Below are 19,955 nucleotides of genomic sequence, written 5' to 3' on the forward strand. Positions count from 1 at the left end.
TTCTTTCGCGGTCTTTTAAATAAAATGTAATATCAATCTTTTTAAGACGGTGGTATGTTTTTTGTGCAGACACTGGATGCTTCGTGAAAGCCGACAAAGCCGAGATGAAACTAAAAGAATCATTCGCTCGTAAAAGCTCGTAAGTGGAGACGTTTGTTCTTTGATGCCGGGTCGAGGCTTGCTCGTTGCAGATTCAGTTAAATGTTAAAAAGCTCCTATGAGGATCGCGTAACTCGTCAGGTAAACAGGATGCATCAAAAAGTAAAGTATTGTGTTTCCGTTTCCCGAGCAGAATATCAGATGCAACTATTCTGGCTGGCTAATTAATGTTTAAAGAAAGCAAACACACCTATCGTGGTCCCGCGTTCTCGCATATTAGTGATTCTCGTGTAGCGGTTAACGATTGAGATTTATAGGAAAACTCGTTTACTCTGTGCCGTTTAACAACATGATCGGAAGTATCAAACGGGTATTAATAGCCGCTAATGTAAGCATATTCAATTCAATGATCGCGAATCGTTCAATGGGAAATAGTAAATGACGTTACATAAACGATTACTTGGAATTCTTTTGGATTTTATTACTAGGTAATTAACTAGAAAAGCAATTCTTCATGCAATTGCATGCGTTCAGCTACCGTTGCATCGTATGTGAGATATTCTTGTTCAATTTGTATCATTATGGGTGAATACTTTGTAATTATATATCTAGTATTTATGCGTATTTTGTTATGCATATTTTCAATACTCGTGTTACGTACCTTTTCCAAAACACAATTACCCAATTCTCTCGCTGAATATTTTTAATTTCTACAATCTGTATTTATCCCATAATCTTGTATTTATCTTATTTATTTTATCTGCCATCTGTATTAATCTTCATAATTCTGTTACTCGCTCCACTGCCTCCAAATATGTACGTTTGATAAATATTTTTTGCACTTTCGCAGCTTCCTGTCAATTTTGCAACTAATTGAATTGCATAAATTGATACATATGGAATAGCAAAAATAAATCCATCTGTTATAAAATATGCTATAAAATTGGAAAGATAAATCGTTATACGTCGCACATCAAAATATAAGATTACACGTGATTGAAAATTTGAAAATTTCAGAAAGAGATAAGACATCGTAAGTGGTATCAAATGTGATGGCATTTTGAAGAGGCAGAAACGAAGATACGATAGTTCAGAAGCGAAGGGGTCAAAGGTTCTATTTGCCATGTTACTGAAGGGATCCGCAGCTGGTCATCCGTGAAATTTCCGCGTCAAACCCGCCGATATTCATCCCCAATGTAAACTTGTCGGCATGGTTGGCGTAACGACGCGAACACGGGGCTAAAGGAGAGCCATTCTTCGACAAATTGCGCCTCTCGTGCTTGTTAGGAGGGAATCGTGCCGGAAACGCGTGATCCCTGTATTCGCTCGAACGAAAAGGAGCATACAGAATGTGGTTGAGATTTCTGACACGCGAATCTCTGACGAAATTTTAAAGAGAATTCACTTATGAATTGTTAAACAGTTGTCACGATATTTCGATATTTATAGTAAGCAATTGTAAATTCATTCTTTATGAAGAATCGTAGAAAAAGCTACGTTTAAGTGGACGAATACTTAAATCGTTAAACGACAAGATATAAACATTTTACCTAACATACCATATCATAAATATAAACCTAATTGTGGAGCTTTTCTTGAAAAAAGGCGTATCCATGAAATAAAATTACGGTTGTCTTGAATTTTATTCTTTTTATATATACAAAATACGTAAAAATTGCACGCTAGACTGGAAAATACGTTCGGTGCCTATATATTTACCATAGTCGTATTGGACTTTTTTTCAGAAAGAGAATATGAATAAACCGTAGAAGACTCGGCTTTTAAAGGGATATTAATTAACGCGATAACACAGACGAGCGCAGCAGAAAGTGTAATCAGCGAGGGTGTAGCCGGAGAATCGCATAATCGCTCAGTGGAGCGTAATAAAGTCGGAGGAAAATTATCGTATCGACACGAACGCGTTCGCGAGAACAGGGTGACTGTTTTCGCAAATTCGAGGGCCAAACTTCCACTCGTTCACGATTAATGGGACGCTTAATTGCCAGAATAGAAGTTTTCGCCGTCTATCACCGAAAGTAACAAGTTTACGCGTTGTTAATAGTTCTCAGGAACGGTTTACCTTCCCTTGTCTCTGCAACGAACTTCTCAGCCTACGAAATAAAAAAGAAGCCCAAGTAAATTATGTTAAACTGTCATCATCCTGAGATGAGCACAAGAGAAAACAAAAATCTCGTTTCTTCCGTTGCACTTTCTATGAGCGCGTTTCGACAGCATTGAAAGAATCTTACGGTTTGATTTGAATGGCAAATAAAAAGGTAGGCGATCAGAGAAATAATTCGCCAGTCAAATATACCCACTGATTATTCTTTTTCTTTTCTTCTTTTCGTCAAACACTGATAATACGATATTCCCTCTTTTTCCATTCGTTTTATTATTCGTTCCGTCGATATATATTCTGTCAGCGGAGCGCACGTTTTTCTTTATTTATTGTCATCGTTCAAACTCGCAGACGCACATAGCTGTATCGTTGATCATAAAGCTATATCGTGAACATAAAGTTGCTCGGTCTCGAGTTTCCTCTCGTTTACGGCACTCTGGAAATGAGCAAAAGAGCATGCAAATACCTTATGCGTGTGTGGAAACGTTTCTTTTTTTTATGAAATAGCCGTATTATTAACCATTTGTCACGCAAGGTCTGAAGAATGTCGTAGTCAAATGACACCCCCACTATATCTGCTCTATCTTAATATCTTAGCGTTTATGTTGAGGTTTTATCTCCTCGGAATAGAGAAAGGAAACGCGCGGATGAATGTATAATAGCAATACATTTAAGTAAGTTTAAGTATAAGTGCGATGTGTATGCTAGTCCAGATCCGCACGCTGGCAGCGTTACTTTACAAAGAGAGCTGCGAAGCCATGGGCCTATGGGTATTTATATAATTACGACAAACTTACCTGTCTGTACCATCTGTGCAAAGCATGTTCCTAGAAAAGGCTATGAGGCTGAGAGGCTCTTCAAATTGATTTAGTGCTAAACAATACTCAATGGCTTCGAGGACTAAGAAAACTAAACACTAGAGAAGATGTGGAGTTTTCCTTGAAGTGAGGCCCACTTCAACAGTTTACACTATTAATAAGTACCATACGTTACTTTATAATTGCTTCATATCGCCTTCTTCACCCTTTCAACAACTTTCTATTTACCTTCGTCATGTATTTAGTATTCTCTGTTTCACATTCATCCTTCATCCCTCTTCAATTCCATGAATTCCAAATATTACGTATCTCAATATAATTCCAAGTACTACGCAAACGTTATTATATGGTTATTACATAAAAAGACGCTGCCTTTTCGATTTCCGGAATCGATAGATCTTCTCACAGTGCAGAATCAACCCTCGAATCAGAAGCATATTGCGCGACGATATAAATAATTTCGGAAGCCAATGCGTTGCTCGCACAAACGTAAGAAGTTTGACTGTAATCTGACATTCAGAAACGTTATCTGCAGTTTCGTATTATCTTGGCAATCTCCCTCGTGATTTTTTCCAATCCTGGCGCGATGGCAATGGCAGCTCCACCTCGCAGTTCATCTCGCGTCCTAATGGGATTCTGCTCGTCTCGAAGAAAGCCGACATACTCGCGCTGTCCCCTGGTTCGCCTTGAATCCGGAACCGGCGTTGTCTGCTCGAGGCCTCATTCAGAAAACTACCAGCGAAATGAATGGGACGCGGTCGACGCTCCTTTTCCCTCCGACGACCAAGGAACGTCAGGAGGATTTTCAAGTGAGACTTTTAAGAAAAAAAATATTCTGACGATAAAGGAAGGAGCTCGGTCCGTGCACTAGAGTTTAATTTCAAAGCGGACGTGCTTCCGTACCCAACGCGCGTTTTATGCGATTGTTCCGAACGACGATCGCACTTATTGTTAGACGTGGATTCAAATCCTTTTCTCGTGAAACTTACGGCATGTCTGTATGTGTTAGCCGAGCGATCTACTAATTTTTTGTTTTCTATGGTAAATGTTCAAATGTTTTCATGAGCAAAAGTATGTCTGGATAGGGTAGGAGTAAGCGTTAGTTCAGATAAAGAGTACAGCAAGGAATATACAGTGGTAGCGTATATATAGTAGCGTAATGGACTCAAGTAGAATAGGACGTTCAATTTCGGACAGAGAAAAGTCAACGATAAAAGGAATACTGGTTAATTCCATAAAATTGCAAAATATAGGCAGGTGATGACACTGCAAACGTTATTCTTCAAGCTTTATCTTGATATTTGTGATTATTAATTCCATGGAATTGGATGAGAATCGCGTATCTGAGTACTGAAACCAAGAAATTTACCGAGTATATGATCGAACCATTTGGTTTTTTAAGACTTAAAGAATAAATTTGATCCAGCTGGGTTTTTGTTATCCGATCACGTGGAATCCATTCGCCGCGATGTTTTTGAACTTGGTCGCGTAGAAAAACGCTGTGTCCTTGCTTCCGTTTCGCAAAGAAAGACGTGACGAGGTGTTTTGTTCCCGTTCGCGGCGGCAAGAAACGATTTCCCTTGAACGGGATCGGTCGATCGCGACAAAACGAAAACTATTCCGGTGCAACGGTGCCCGCGAAAGCAAGCTTCTAGGTCGAACAATCAGTCCGGATTGCAATAATTATCTTTACAATTGAATTTATCGCAAATCTAAATTAATCGTTCGTTTCACGATCGTTCATTAAAAACCACGCGCCTTTTTGCCAAGGACAATGACTTACGATACGCGCCGATTTCGTAACATCGGTCTAGAACTTGAAAAATATCCAACATAATCATCGCGTGGTTGGTTCACGATATAAAGTCGGATTTTTTTAAAGTCTCTGTTACATGAGGTGGACAAGAAGTATGCATAATTAGAGAAAGAGAAAAATGTTTCACAACGCATCTAGATATCTATACGTAATCGTTACGAATCGTTTGTTACAAAGAAATTCGATTTCATCGAAGACAACGTTCACCAGATTCTACTGATTTAATATTAACGTTGTTAGTTTCATGTGAAAATTATACACAGAGGGAGCTTTTTAACTATCGTAATCACGTTACTGAAGCTAAACTACGATATTAGAAATTCGTTGCAATATTAGTTTATTACTGAACAGCTACTATAGGAGAGTAATCCAATTCTTTTCAAAATTGCTATACCGCGTGCATGTTCCGTAACTTATCGACGTTTCTAACCCCTGATTCTCGTTTCCAGTCATAACCACCTCGCGATCCCTCTAGAATGTAACGAAGAAATAGCACATCGAATCTCGATGTTCGCGACTTGGAGGTTTCTAATATCAAAAATCTCTAGAGTAACAGTATTCTCACAATGACGCATACCTTTTGTTCGTTGTGTCCGCTGCCATTCTCTGCTTCAAGCCACCGAAGTAACCTTGGTCGACGACTCGGTTTCTTTCTTTCGTTTTTCTATCTAGAAATTTCACGGTTCTTTTACCACTACCGTAAATCCTTCGGACTCTAGAAATTAAATATTTATTTTTCGAGCGAGTAAGGACAGATATTACATGCTGCATCGTACTTTTCCTCAATTCCTTGGCATTTTCTAATGAATTTCGTTAAACCGGATCGTCAAATTGTAGGTTGTCAGCATGAAGCTCGTCGTACGAATTTTCCATGGTCAAGGATTTATTCGTGGCGCGAAAAATAACGAGTGGAGGATGTCATGGTTCCTCCGTGATGTTTGCAAAAGGATAAGCCGCCTTAAAAGACGATGTTCAGCTACAATCGCTTGGAAAACGGAAAGGAAGCGGTCGAAGTCACGGTAAGACGACACAAAGAGAATCGCGAACTATGCGGTTACAAAGGAGCCGGTTAAATTGTTAGAATCCGGTAGGCGGTTTCGCGAGCTAATGCGTTATGCTTGTTCAAGGAATTTCCTTCTTCCTTGCGTCGAAGAATTTACTTATCTTTGAACGCCGCCTCTTTCGTCTCGAGCAGATGGACCGCTATTTCAGGTGAACAGACTCGCGTTCCCTGGGGAGGATCTACGTTCAATGTGTCGCGCCGTCTTTATTGTCTCCGGTTCCCTTGAAGGTCGTGACGAGACGCTATCGCTCGAGATTGTCTTTGAGACTCGGACGTTCCGCGGGTTTGAGATCACGAAACGTTTGATTGGTTTCACATTCGATTTGGAGTTCTTCGAGGAGTTCGTTGCCAGAGCGCATATCCGTTATTTTATTTCTAGAATCTGTAGGCAACTTTTCCACAAAGTGAAGACGATTTGATATCCTGGAGGAAGTGTGTATGGGGTGACAGGGAATTTACAGAGATTACAAAAAATAGCTCTATAGGACACCTGTAATTCATTTGTATAAAATAAACCCAGATGAAAATCATAACTACGATCTAAATATTTTATCAGCAGATTAAAAGCAATTTCGATATTCGAAGGAAATAGAAAGAAAATAGCCCCGATATGATCAGTATAGAACTTTATGACTATGGATTTGTATTCGCTCATTCGCCTAAGCATATTACGTTTATTAGAATCTACGAATCCAGGGTGTCTATACTTTTGCCAATGCATACCGAGTAAAAGACTGCCGTAACAGTCGCCTCGTCATATCTGAATGCCATTGCTGATGTTCGCGAAGAGGCCGGATCAGCTCGACAACTTCTCCTCCGTTTGAATCGACGTCATTTCAATTTCGCGGCAGACGTAACTCCCCTTGAACGATAATTTCGCCGCAAAATTTACGCGGCGTAATTTTTCTGTCGCTACTTTGCCGCGTTCCTCCCACGCGGGTTTCTATTCCTCGTTAGCCCACGCTTGTTCTCGTTCCCGTTGCGTGTTTCCAGGTGAGCTTGTCGGTTCCACAAACGCATCGTAACGAGATGCCATGTGGCCGGGTTCCGGCAATAACCTCCACCTGTTCCATGCTGTGTCTGCCATCTGAATAATTCCTTCTAACATTTTCCATCTTTCAGTCCTTCTCCGTTTCTGCGCTGGGTTCTCTTTTATAAGAAGTTTCTCTTCTTCTTCATTTGCTTCAAACACCGAACAACCAGCTTATCCAAACCCAATTCAAATCTAACAGTGTTTGCTTCTACTGGATCGTCCGAAAAGTTTCTTTCGTTTTGTAAGAAAATAATGGATGCACAACATTTTCCGTTTTATATTATTTTATCGAATTACGTATGATCCATTTTGTTTAATCAAGATAAAAATCACAACGTTTGACAGATTAGGTTTCAGGTTTGTATAAAGATGCGTCGTTGTAAAAGACGTGTCTGTAAAAGAAAAACACTTTTCGAACAACCTAATATCTCGGTAAAATTCGTGTGCCTAAAAACGCGTTTATTTAAATTTTTTAGAAATTGTCGAGAGGACAGGGAAAATTCTCTAGTTAAAAGATTTTCTTTTCTGGGTTCCTCTCCTTCTCTTTCATAAAAATTCCTTTTTTTCACCTATTTCGAACGTAAAACATTCCACTGTACGAAAAGAATACTCGCGCAGATTCGAATGGAAAGGGCTGAAAAGTGGATGGAAACGATTCTGCGAAATACACTCGTCAACGTGACTGCTTTTATTGAAAAATTCAAATAGCTTCGTGTAGTTTATCTCGTGTAAAGATTGCTGAATAATTGTGCGTTCAAAACAATGAGTTATTACGACGTATTCGTTGCATCTTTCTGTGTTACGCTTACGTTATTGTTCCACGTTAATGAGAACATTGTGTTTCGTTGTTGGATCTATATTCCGTGACTGTGTACAGAAAAGCGGTTACAATGTGACAGGCTCTTTGAAAATGGCAATTCTTTTCACTTCGATATTTTTGTGCATTCTGAATTCACATTCCAGTTTATTTCGTTCGCGTCAGAGAATCTGCTTGCTACAACGATAAAATGTGTTCACCAGAAAGAACATAATTGACATAATAACAAGAGAACGGCGATGTTTCAAACGGTTTCGCAATTACGTCCAACCTGCTGTATCTGTTTGCACAAATATTAAACTACCGACGGTTCTCAATATTGCTGCTATTCGGTAGCTCGGTCAAACATTGACTGCCTTTTCGTACGACCTTGTAATTTTATCCAAACATAGCAAACGTTAGCCATTCGATATCATTCGACGTACCACTTAGCCGTTTCATTGTTTTACATTTTCATTAGTGGTTATAATCTTCCATAAAAGAGAAAGGAAAGGAAATAAAGAGAATAGAAACAACGCGAAAGACTCATATTCCAACAGTATTTCCAACAATCCAGCATGACAATTTTTCGCTATTTAATCCTTTCACGAGAACACGATTTAAAGTGCATGGGATGAAAATGTACACATTTTATGGCAAAACGTATTAAATAGAACGTTATATTATTTTAGTGAAATTAATTAATTTATTTTACGTACCATATTTTATAAAAAAAAGAATTAGGCGTATTTTATTAAATGAAAATTTAATAAAATTTAAACCTTTTATTCTTCTGCTATTGTCCGCGCATCACAGTCCCATTTCACTTTCAGATACTGGAGCATATTTTCCGATTGCTCAACGCGTAACTTCAAATAGCAAGAATAATAATCTTCGATTACTGAAAAGAAAACTGGACGATTCACGGAATTTAATCGAGAATTTCTATATCGAATGTTAATCACGTGGCGGGCGCGTGCTACATGCATCGTGCCACATATACCCACACGTATTTACTCGCGCGTGTGGGCAGTGTTTCGCGCCAAGTTCCCGTAATAAAACCGGACCTCTCCATCTACTCCTTTTTCCGCGTCTCGATCGAACGTTCGTTTCAATCCTTGTAGGAAACGCCGCTTGAAAATTAGACCGAACGTTCCGAACGCTTTTATCCTGCTTCTCTGCACGCGTTCCACCTCGCGATCGAAATTTCTGATCGCGCGGAAACGCGGATCGCGTGCAACGATGTCCGTTTGACGAATGTGTAACAACAGTCGCGACACCGATTGCTGGGTAAAACGAAGTCGAAAGTTGTGGTAGCCACGCGCGAGAAATCGCCGATGTAATTACAATGCTCTTTTAATGCAAAGTGTAGTCGTTCTTACCGAAGAGAATGATGTTGCGATCTAGCGCATCGATTTTTCGCAACGATGTTATGGATTCCAATTCTTTGTAACTTATAATTATATATACTTAACAGTATATATAAATACTAGCATATATGTGGACGTTTGCTTTTGGTTTTTGTACAAAGATATTTTACCTTAGATGGTTGGTGAAATTTGTTTTAAATAAACATATTGCTTAAAACGATTAAGGCATCGTTACTGTGAAAGATTTTATTGTATGAAATAAGCAAACAAAGTTATATAAGTGCTATATAGGCTTGATAGGTTGACATGGTATTCACACGGAGACAATCATTGAGAAAGATACATCATAGAGATACAAGCGATGAGTATAAATAATAAATATCCTGTAATTGTTTTAAGCACTGTACTTGATATTTATGAATATATCTTATACAAATACGACTGAGAAATAATATATTATATTTCCTTGGCATTAATAAATTTGTTCTTAAAGAACCTAATATTCTTAAGAATATGTATCGTGTCGTATCTTTCTTCTTTAAGATTTCTATAACTCTCAATCAAAAATTCACGCATCGTCGACTAACTATCGTACAGAGTGATCGATTCGTCTTAGAATTCTACAGACAAGCCGAGTTTCGATCAAGAAAATGACTGCAGCTACGGATTTTCTTGGTGGCCAGGTTTCTCATAGTCGTCGATAACGATCCGACGGCCAGGGAGTCGTAGTTGCAATGATCGCGGCCCCACACGGACGGCTGCCCGGTAGAAATGCACCGGCGTTGCCTCTGTGTGAGTGTCATTACTCCCGTCATGCTCGACAGGAACACTTTCACTGCCTTTTAGTTTAAAGTCCGTCTAACACTGTCGAAATCCTTCTCTCTCTCTGCACGACGCGGAGAGATCGTTTCGCGTACGCCGCCGAAACGTTCCAATTCCTTCCTCGTTTCGAGTTCGTCCGAACGACACGTTTCCACAGGTCCCGGTCATGATTACGGCCTATAAATTTCGAAATGTCTTAATAAGAAGCGGAACCGGTCGCGTTCCTTGGAAAGCGTACTCTGCATCGCCAAACACCGGCCACCATTGAGGAAGAATTGCAATCTAGTCGGTTCGATTAAAATATGGACATCCTCGGCGATGAATTGCGTCATGAGGACGAGGAGTTTTGGAGCGACAGGAAGTGCGGCGTTCGAGCCATTAAGAGACAATGTTGCAACATTTCACTTGCACTTCTTTTTCAGTTGATTGACATTACTCCCTTTGATCTTTTTTCTTTATCGTTTGGCTTGGATAATAAGAGGAAATTCCGAGGATTTAATTATTCAACTTTTTGTACCGTTATACTATTCGTACAAAATTTTATTTTCTATCTCTGATCTGTGTATCTAAGGTAAAAATATCTTTCGTATAAGAAAATAGGATATTGAAGGGTCGCGAAGGAATAGATACGTGAGCAGAAATTCCTCGGTTAATCAAGTTTGTTCATAGATGATGATGTCCAGATGGGAAAATTTCGATCGACTCTTTTTGTCGAAGTCCGCGTTTTGGAATGTGCAATATTGTAGTCGGTGGAATTTTGTTGAATGGGCTATCGAGTTTTCGATTCGCCAGAACACTGGGAGCGATTCAGCTATTCAGATTTCGTTTTCCCTTTTTCCCTCGGGGTAATATTGAAACTTGCTACGATCTACAACGTTATCAAATATTAGATTGAAGGATACTTCTATAATGTTTGTACATACATGCATATGAAGCTGCAGCTTGCTCAGAATATTTCAATTTTATCCTTTTAACGTCACAGGAAGACTACATAAGATACAATAATGTTAAAATGATTCTTAGAAAACGTATGAAAATGATGTTGCGCGCAAAAGGTGTTACTTAACAAGATCGATTCAGACATTCTAAATTCTCATCTAAATTGTTGGAATCGATGGAACGTTGATTTACTGGCTGTTTGGACCTCGAACGCCATTAGAAACGATAGGAAGCGCGTAGACTACGTTGCATAACGTCGTAATGATCCATTTCTCTGGCCCGACGCGAAACAAGTTTCTCTACCGGCTATGTCATAAATTTTGAATCGAAATAAAATTGCAAATTTCTAAAAATCAACTTCGAAGAGATCAATCTTTCCACGATCCTTCCAATATCGAGAGCGTTATCGATTTTGGAGACGAACGAAGACTATTCGAAACGTTAAAATATCGTTCCTTTTTGCAAGGATCGTCGAATCTATTGAACCTTCAAAAATTCTCGTTTCGTCCAAACAATGGTTCGTCAAAATGTAAATAACTCTTCAGTTTCTCGTCTGCGAACGAATATGTTTTTTTATTTTATTTCGCCAGTTCCGTTCTTTATAACTTACGTACGTTTTAAACTCTTCCATCTAAATTCTTTTTTATCTTTTTTAATTTGGGAAAGTCACTGACACGCGTTTGAATGAGATTCCTTTGTCTTTCAGAGACAATTTGCATGCATCTGTCCATCTCCTTCAAATGTTCTCATTCATACATATTATGTTGTCGGTGACAGTGTCATAAGAAGAATGAGAAAATGTGCACAGGTGCAGGGAAAATAATGCAATGGGAAAATATACGCTGAACATATATGAGAAATTTAGAAAACGTCATGATAGAAGGAGTTAAGCGTCATAGAATATTTTCACATGGCAATCCCATAATATTTTCAATACTTTTCATATTTTGATCGCTACCAATACGCGATACTTGTTATACAAACATGCGATATAAGAGAACCTTCTCAACCGATTGTTCCTAATTAATTCAATTGAAATATCAAATTAACATTAATTTACAAAGTTGACTGATTAATTACATCTTTTCCGCCGTGAACGAGAAACCTATTACGCCCTTGTTTCTCTATTTTTCTCGATTACGTAACCGAGTCGCGATTCTACATGTCGGCGTACGATTTCATGGTTGGACGAAACCGTAGGCTCTCTTCCGCGAAACTTGATCTTGGACTCGTGCTGCGGCTTATCGAACGCTGTATCGATTTCCACCGCTGCAATAATGCATCATACAAATTGGTCCTAATTGGTCTGTACCAATGCAGCAACAAATTGCTTTCACTTTCTTCCTGGCCAAGTGAAATTGAACAATAGAACATCATTGCTCCTGGCAACGATATAGATAAGACTTATCAAAAGTTTGCAAAAATTGACTTATTCAACCATTCTTCTCCATTGTCTTTCTATGTACATAGGTATAAATGTACCCTAATATGGTTATACTCCGTCGATTTCTGCTCGAAAGGAAAACATTTCCATGTGCGTTCATCGATCGGTGTCACAGCGATTTCACGGCTCAACGAAATTCAACTTGGCTTCCGTGAAACTCGAAACTGACCACAGGAATATCGATTTCCACCCGCGATGCAGTATGTAATTTCTAGCTTGGCATTATTAGAACCGCGTAACCTTGCAACGAAGGCGTAGTCGCCGACACGCCCGACCGATTCTTGTGCTGAATCCGCCATTACGGTTCTCACCGCAACGCGTACCAGCTGTGACTGTATTTAAAACCCGCGAGCTTGCATTTGCGTAATCGACCGCGACCGATGGTGTTCGACGTTTTATCGAACATTTCTGCCGTAATGAATAGGCCGTGATGACGGTGCTCCAATGGCTGAGAGAATGATCGCCACCAGTTCGTGTAAAAATATTTCATTGTCGAACGCAGGCATTCTTTTCAGCTTTTAAAACTTTAACACCTACGCTACTGGCAAAAATCCCGATATTGTACTACATATATCGAATTACCTGTTGATTTTATTAGTAATTTAAAACTTCGAAGTATTAATTCGAAATTTCTATTATTTATACAAATATCCAGAATATTAACATTCAGTTTGATAGACTTTCCAAGATAGAGTTTCAAGTTCCTGGATTCAATAGAAAAAAAAAAACGCACTGATTCCGAATATTTGACTATTAATATGCACTGTCGGCCATAAACATCGGGACACTTGTTGATATTTAGTACAAACTGAATGCGAAAATTGAGTTTTACCACTGTGTCCATTCCCTAAATCTACGTTCTAATATAAAATGCTAAATAAAATAACGTTTATTAGGGATTTTGCAATATTTATCGCCAACAGTGTACGCGATAAACTTCCGTAACTTTATCGGTAGAATAGGGCGACAATAACACGTGAGACAGACTAGGACGAAATGAGCCAATCTCTAAGGAATCAAGATAGCCAAACATTGTCAGTTACCACTTAAACTTCTAATGCACCTTAGTAAATAGTAACAACCGAAACATCAGTAACGTACGTAGACACATCGGTAGAACTGCATGTCAGCGTAATGACAGTCGTTGTATCAAGGAAATCTCGTGTTTCGGGCTACGTGCAAGTCGGCTTCCGTATAATGTTCACGCCTGAATCGGTGCAACTTCGTACGAACTCGTGTTAACCCAGTTAAGTTGTAGGGGATGATGTACGGCCTCGGTTCGGGCCCACGCGGATTTAACAAGCCACGCGGCCGACAACAGCCGCTTCTCCGCTCCTCGATGACAACGGGATAACATCGAAAATTCATTCTGATACCCGGTAATTGTAGCCTGAGAACGTTTACTCTATGAATCACAGTCTCGTCGTGGTATGTACCATAGTAATATCGTCTGGCTCTGTTGACCGTCCCAGATCGCTACGGTGATTTATCTTCATGGTGGTGCTCGCTACTCTTCACTTTACCAGACAAAGTAAATGTGTAGGGACGTGTTTCTGTATAGTTCTTACATCTTCTTATATTTAAAACGTTAGTTGGTATTTTTAAACTTTCATAACGACATATCTTTGAACTAAGTTAGTTAAGCGAACTGGGATGTTCATGAAACGTCGTAAGAGAGCACAATATAGTTGCTAATAACACGATCGAAATACGAAGCGATATGTTACGTTAGTGCTTCTAACGACTTCGTATATTTTAGACGCTTATAACGTTTTGCTTTAATAATATGGCTTTCTGAAATATCGTATTAAATCTTGGGAAATCGTGGCTCGAATATTTGAGAAAATGATAGAGATTCTAGTGGTAATTTCTTTAGATCGAAGCGCAGGATTAGAGGTTGCAGCATGAAAAGGAAAGTAGGAAGAAAGAGACGAAGAAAAAGATCGATGAGTTGCGAACCGCGTTTCCGGCCGACCTAACACCATTGGTATTCGTTTCTTTTGGTGGTTCGCAGCCGCCGTCGTTCCTCGTTTTTGCCAACTTAATTAACGACTTTCCTAATGGCGAAATAAGAAGGAAGCACTAGCCTCCGCGCACGTAAATCTACAATGTAAAACCACATCGAGCCAGATGCGACGAAATCTAAAGTACTATTTTTCAACTATACCCATGGGATGAAATGTAGACTGGGAGACTCCAACGCGAATTAAACAATTGTACCTTGCTAAAGATAAATATCAAAATCTTGCGAATGATTTTATATGTTTATAACCAGGAACAATGGTTACAAGATTTCCAATCTTCACGTTGATGAAGCTGATTTATTTCGGCAATTCAACCCATTTTATCGGCCGTACTTCACCGTTTCTCGCGTTACATCGTAAACCACAGAACGTAAAGTTTCAATACGTCAAATGGGTAGTTTTACGGACGTGTTACGCGCGAAAACGTAAAATATACAGCTCGTTCACTATACCTACATATCTTTCGCCCATGATTCAACCACAGAAAAATTAGTGTTCACTGAAAACGTAACGCATATCTCCAACAAAATAGAGAAGGTCATAAAGTATCACCGTGCGTCCTTTTACACCCAAGTACATTCTCCGTATGCAAATTTTCTGAACTTGGGAGAGAACTGTAAATAGACGTAATGAAATACGAGAGACTTAGTTTAGAAACACGGAAAGAAACGATATAGCAAATGCAGCTGTTAATCCCAGTTTAGATTAGTCGAGTCATTTAAATTCAGATGACGCGAATTTACGCAATTTTTCCGCTATGAAAATTATTTCACGCATGAAATATTCCTTTTGTGTCTCTGCATTTATCCTCGTTAGAATTCAAACGGCTTCGATCAAGTTACTTGTCGTCGTATCGAAAATTCAAGATAAAAACTCTCGCTTTTTCTTGATAGACCTGAAGGATGAGAGTTTTTGGTTTCGGGTGAACACAAAAGTATTGACGGAAATTCGGCAACTTCCGTAGCCTTCCTTCTCGTTTTCCTTTTTCCATTAATTATATCGACTTTTTACGAACTTTATCGGATTTCTGTTATTGTTTCTGTTTTAGTGGTATGTAAATCAATTTTATTTCTGTTTGTTGGCTTTCCGACTGGGGTCATCCCCTAAAGAAGCAATAAGAATTCTGCAGAACCGAAAGATCGTAAATATCGTGCAACGTACCGGACGATTCATTGTCAATCCAAAAACCAACAATCGATGGTGCACGTGGATTTTTATAAATAATAAGTTCGAATATTGGTAAAGATAAGCGATGCTCCGGCTCCGTTACATCGTGTTTAAGCGAGTTTAATTTATATGCATCGCGAAAGGAAAGAGAATACGCGTTCCCAAGAGAAACGGCGCAGTGATGTTAATGAAGTGGTAGTTTCGACGTCGTCGAACGTTTCTCCTCTGTAATCTGAATTGGCGAGAATTACCCGTGGTATTTCGGTGATTAGCCATCGTCAATAGGAGTCGAATGAAGTCTAGAGGAACTGAGAACGAGCGATTAATCACGAGAGCAACTTCGTTGTAAAATACGCGGTTGAGGTGGTTTTAAGAAATTGGAAATCGATCCTCTTAATTTCGCGTGAAAACGTTATCTAGGAAGGGAAGCTTGATTGGTCGAGGTACGCGATAAACGCAGGACCAGGAGACTCGACATAGCTGTTTTTATCGGGGTAAAAGCGATTTCGCGAAATGAACAGTTCCGGCTGATTCGAAATCGGCCATGACAAATAATAGCGTGACAGATAATGCTGGTATTTATTAAAGCCTGATATTCACCGATCCGAAATATCTCCAATATTGGTGTGTCCCCCTACTTTTTTATCTCACAAATGATGCACGCAAGTCATTATATCATGTTTGTAACAGCTTTTATATACGATAACGATTAAATGCTCGTTAGGTTACCATCTGTACCGGTTTCACGCTTTTCATCAAATTAACGATTCTCTTTCCCGATTGAGTTTGTTATATTAACTATACCTTACAAATTATGTATACACAGGGTTACGGAAATATTCGAACGTTGGTAAACAATTCGATGAATATATTATGAATGTATTATATGAAACATTTTGAAATTTCATTAGAAAATTATTACGTAACAGTGCCCAGAATATATCAATTCGGTCAACGTGCACGAGTATCATAAAATACCACGAAAAATCAAACATACGAACGAGCGGAGGCAAACAATGACAGATAGAGTGTGTGAAAAAAACAAGTAGGAAAAAAGCGACTGCAAATACTCGATAGCCGCAAAAGAAAGGCAAAGCCGTGTCGTCGAATCTGGAGCGGTTTGATTGCGTGGAAAAACGAGAGGAGCGAACGATTCGTCGCGATACGCGCCATTTTCTGCTTGTTTTTTCGCCGGCGGCGGCTCGTGGACGATTCTCTTTCGATGGGGAGAAACAGCGTATCGCCACTCGATGCTTGCGTTTCCTTGTCGAATCATGATTTATGCGGCGGGCATTCCTCCGAGAAAGGAGCAATCTTCGTCATGCGACGCAATATCGCCTCCTCTGACCTCCATCGCAGTCGATATATATATATATATATTTCGTGGTGGTTTTGTTTCGACGCGAGAACACTCGTAGCTGTCGCTTTATGTATCCACGTCGAGCGACAATCGAAGAAGCTTCGAAACAGGAGACAGAATGAACCATTGTCTCGGTATGAGATGACGTATCTGTATGGAAGATCGTGTCGGCCTTTCCTCGTATCGAGTCGCACGTTTTAGTTTTATATTTGCAAACCGTAATAGTCGACGGGATATGGGAATGCTGGTACAGACAATTCAATAGATATTGCTCCGTGACGAATAGAAAATGAATTTCAAATTGATTTCCATTGTACATTTCATTCGGAATACCGAGAAAATGGATCGGGCACTGATACAACGAATTCAAATAAAACTTCCGTTGCTATTATTTTTTACGCTTTTCATCTCATGGGCGAACGCAAAATTTCTCAATCGTGTAAACACCAACTCTCGAACAATATATTTGCAATGCGCCATTCGATCATTCTGCAAACTTTTGCCGGCGTGCAGCATTGCCATCCGGATCATTGCAAATAATAAAAACAGCTCACTCTCACGTACTGCAAATACAGAAAATGGAATTAACAGACTGTTTGCCGGCCGCTTCTTTTCGCGTGAAAATATTAGCGAGCTTGTTCTAGGATTATATAGGATGTCCGACATAATGTATGCTCCTGTTTAAAAAGATCGTTCTACTTGCGGAAAAAAGTCGGAAATGAAGAACACGATCTTCTCTCTAGGGCTCACAATTAATTTTGAGGAAAATTGACTACGAAGATTTAAGAGATTCACACAACGTGACGTTTCATAGATAAATATTAAAATGTTCTCTGCAAAATGATCGCTTCCTTTGATATACCTTCTAGTACTGCAAACTCGATCGTATAAAATTGTATGAATACACAGCAATGCGAAATTATTGGACAATCTGACAATAACGGTCAAACATAAGTATATATATATATCCTATTTTATATTCAAACAAGGCTCATTATTCCGCTGCGATTTAATTATATCGTGACACGTGGCAAACACGGGATTTACCGTTATTACCTTTCTCATACACGAGAAGCTCCGTGGAACGTTGAAAATCGTAGCGGCTTATTTGAAATCGAACTGCCTGCATTAAATTCGTCATCTGAAATAAAATTATCTATTGCAGAGAAGAAATAAAATTCATAGAAAAATTCATGGAAATAACATGCTCGATAAAATACATTTTCCCGTTGGAAGAGAATAAACGTGCGAAATCGATAACGATACGCGCATCAGACGAGATAAAGTAGCAGACACGCGACGATGCTCGGCTCGTTTTCACGGCGAGGCGTCTCTCGAGCGTTGGCACGTGAATTTGCCATTCCGTTAGCGACGATTCCATGTAAACTGAGTTACATTATCCGCGGAAATGTGTCAGCAGTTTTCTTGGGCCTCGGCCAAGATGTTTGTCTTCGCGCAGAAGGAAGACGTCGCGGGCTTCGTGACAACCGTGCAAAATCCAACGAAGAAATTTTTCAAACGAAGAAACGTGCGTGACTGGACGTTCTCGATCCCCTGGACAATTGTCTTTCCAAAGATCACGCATCCGAACGCAACGATCGAATTTACGCGATCACCGTAACGCGCTAAGCTTTCCGTGATTTTTCGATAACTCGCTTTTGCACAGCGAAGTCCAATTCACGAGGCTTTGACGTTAAAGAAGTCGCTTCTGAAACTTAACAACGGAAGTGGACGTTTCAAGAGAAAATCTCATAAAGTTCGTTTTATAAATTTTATTTTATCGATGGAATTGTTTGATCTGGGATTTAAAGGATTGACTTGACCATATTTGCTACGAGAAAAGTCTCGATCTGTTGAAAATCCTATTCTTCGTAGTTACAATGTCCTATATAGTATTTTTTCACTTTTCAAAACACGTTGAAATATGTATCGGAAGATAATCATCTCAGAGATGATCATCTCTGGATGAGATTATCTTTTAGGTAAAATAATTTAACTTAATTAATAGAATGGTAGATAGGGCATTTTAATTAAGGAGAATTCTTTTTGCGGATTTTCTGTTCAGCATTATTATTATTAACATTTAGCTGAATCGGTCTGATGGATTCTTATTTCCTTGTAATTTGCATATTTCCTAGTACAGTGACAAATTCTTGAGAAAGCAGCGCGCTATATGATTGACTACCTTCGATGCATCATTTTTCAGGAAGAAGCAAGGCTAATTTAGAAACTGTCATCACTGGAGTATCGCAGAATCATCGAATAAAATGTTACGATAGAGTCTCTCCTTCTTAATGCGGAATTACAACAAAGGAAGAAGTTTACTTTTCGCGCATTTTCTGTCATTAAAGCTTCATCTTGATTACGTGTTAACCTTTCTCGCAGTTTCAAAGGGAAATCAGCTACTGAAAAAGAAAAAGCGTGTTCATTATCATTCGAAGAAAAAAGACACAACGACAGTTGTATCAGAGACAGAGTCGTAAAAAGAGAAGCACAAAGCTTCGTTGTGTAATTTCCACCCTATGGAAGGTATCCTGAAAAGACGCCATGCTCAATATAATTAATACTATTCGCGTCTCGATCCAGCCCAGATTCTTAAAATAAAAAGGGCAGACCTCCACGGTGGTAAATTCAGCAGGATTTTCGGCACGTAAACTGGAAGAAACTTGGTTCCCCCTCCTGGCTGGGAAAGTTGTCTGGAGAAGTTTCCTCTCACGATAGCCACAGAGAAATGTTTCTCGAGTCCACGAGCTGACATTCTAAAAATGAAGTCGTCCACGAGACCTCCTCTTCCTTCTCGGTTCTCTTCCGATGTAGATCTCGTGGAAGTCCTCCATGGTGACCGATGACGATAGCCGTGCGACGGTTACGTAACAGCGAAACGCTTGATAAATGCGAGTTTATTTCAATCCTCTTTGCGTAGGAAGTGGTCAGGGTCGACGTCCACTAACCCAGATAAAGCGACTTTGCTTTTCTGTATGGTATCTTCGGTACTCCAGAGGGTGTCAGAAGGAGGCGATGTTCCTTGTCTCTGTTCGATTCACGAGCCAACGTTTCTCTTTGCCCAGCTTTCTACGTTCTTACT

This window comes from Bombus pyrosoma, linkage group LG4 (assembly GCF_014825855.1).
Source record: "Bombus pyrosoma isolate SC7728 linkage group LG4, ASM1482585v1, whole genome shotgun sequence".
In the NCBI taxonomy this organism is placed as follows: Eukaryota; Metazoa; Arthropoda; class Insecta; order Hymenoptera; family Apidae; genus Bombus; species Bombus pyrosoma.